Consider the following 1,394-nt stretch of genomic DNA (forward strand, 5'->3'; position numbering starts at 1 on the left):
CGTATAATATTATTTTATTGAAAAACGTATAGTTGAAAATAATATAGATAAAAATACATTTTGAAAATAATGAGGATTAAACAAGGGCTTAGTTTCCTTTTCTTTCTAATACTGTCAAGTCATCAGCCTACCTTGGCCGTAAGTGATTCATAATAATCTACTATTGGAGTGAACTCATCGGTATGTGGTGTACTTCCACAAAAGTTTTACTGATTATGAGAACCTAGCATAGGCACTATGTACTCAAAGCACAATTTACTGCCAAGAAAGTGCTCTCGTGGCTCCCGGGCCATTCCCACGTTCCTTCCTCACTCAGATACATTTTACTCTTCAGAGCAATGAAATGCATGATAATCGAGAAGATTCATAAAACAAACGATAACAATATTTTAATGTTATTACATAGATCATCCTTGTCTTATACTCGAAAAAATCATCATATTATTAGTGTCACTGATAAAGAAAGGAGAAACAAAAGAAAGTACCTATTGCAAGGGGCTCCAGCACTGCCATCAAGTTGACAGATTCCTTTCCACTTCGTAGGAATGGGGCCGAATCCTTTGCCATTAAAGCTTTCTGACTCAGGCCATACGCCTAATAAACCAATGAAAAATTATTGATTCATGTTCATCTTTAAAATTTAAAATGCAGGATCAGTTTAGAGATTCAAATGAAAGTGTCAAAAGGTGGAAACTTAATCTTACCAGTATCAAGATTTGCAATGATCGTATCTTCACCAAACCCCGAGTTTACCCATAATGACGAGGCGTGAATATTTCCATTTCTTTCCAACATTAGAAAATCCCATGAATGTGTTGTGTGTAAATTTCTTCCTTGATCCAAGAAAACAGATACTACATCTGGATGCTCTTCAATGAAAAAACATGTTTTAGTACAAAATCAGCGGTATTGGACACTATAATGATCGAGATTTTAGCCTTTTTTTTCTTTATTACCAAACATGCTATAAACCTAGGACATAGGAAACATAGGAATAAATGTAAGAAAATATTTATTGTCATACTTGCTATTTCTGATGCATCTTCCTCTTCAAGAACAGCAGCAAAACCATTGATATGTCTCTTGTAGGAATAAATTATCGAGTCCTTCGCCTTCTCTTTACTATCAGAAAATAAATTCACCCCAACAAAAGAAAATAAGTGATTATGCATACTACAAAATAAGCAGATTTCTTCACAAACACGATCTAATAATCCATACCTTCCTAAGAATGAGCCAAGAAACTCATGATGGAATTCATTGACCCGGTGAAGATCAGAAGAAGTTAATTCTGAACCGTGTGAATGTCCTCCCAAGTAAACAATATAAGACTGTCAAGAAAAATAAATTATAAGTAATGAAAAGAAAAGGTATTTATGCATGATGGAAAAAAA

At 34.0% G+C, this 1,394-nt stretch overlaps 1 long non-coding RNA gene across 1 annotated transcript; it reads right to left on the reverse strand.

Moving 5' to 3' along the window:
• Positions 1–470: 470 nt before the first annotated feature.
• LOC111384550 lies at positions 471–1,352 on the reverse strand. The gene is made up of 4 exons (XR_002700929.1): positions 1,222–1,352; positions 1,025–1,122; positions 705–869; positions 471–594 (listed from the first exon to the last, which is right to left on the reverse strand). It is a non-coding gene; the product is annotated as an uncharacterized LOC111384550 (long non-coding RNA).
• Between the last annotated feature and the right edge of the window lie 42 nt (positions 1,353–1,394).

Source organism: Olea europaea, unplaced genomic scaffold (genome assembly GCF_002742605.1).
Source record: "Olea europaea var. sylvestris unplaced genomic scaffold, O_europaea_v1 scaffold29390, whole genome shotgun sequence".
In the NCBI taxonomy this organism is placed as follows: Eukaryota; Viridiplantae; Streptophyta; class Magnoliopsida; order Lamiales; family Oleaceae; genus Olea; species Olea europaea.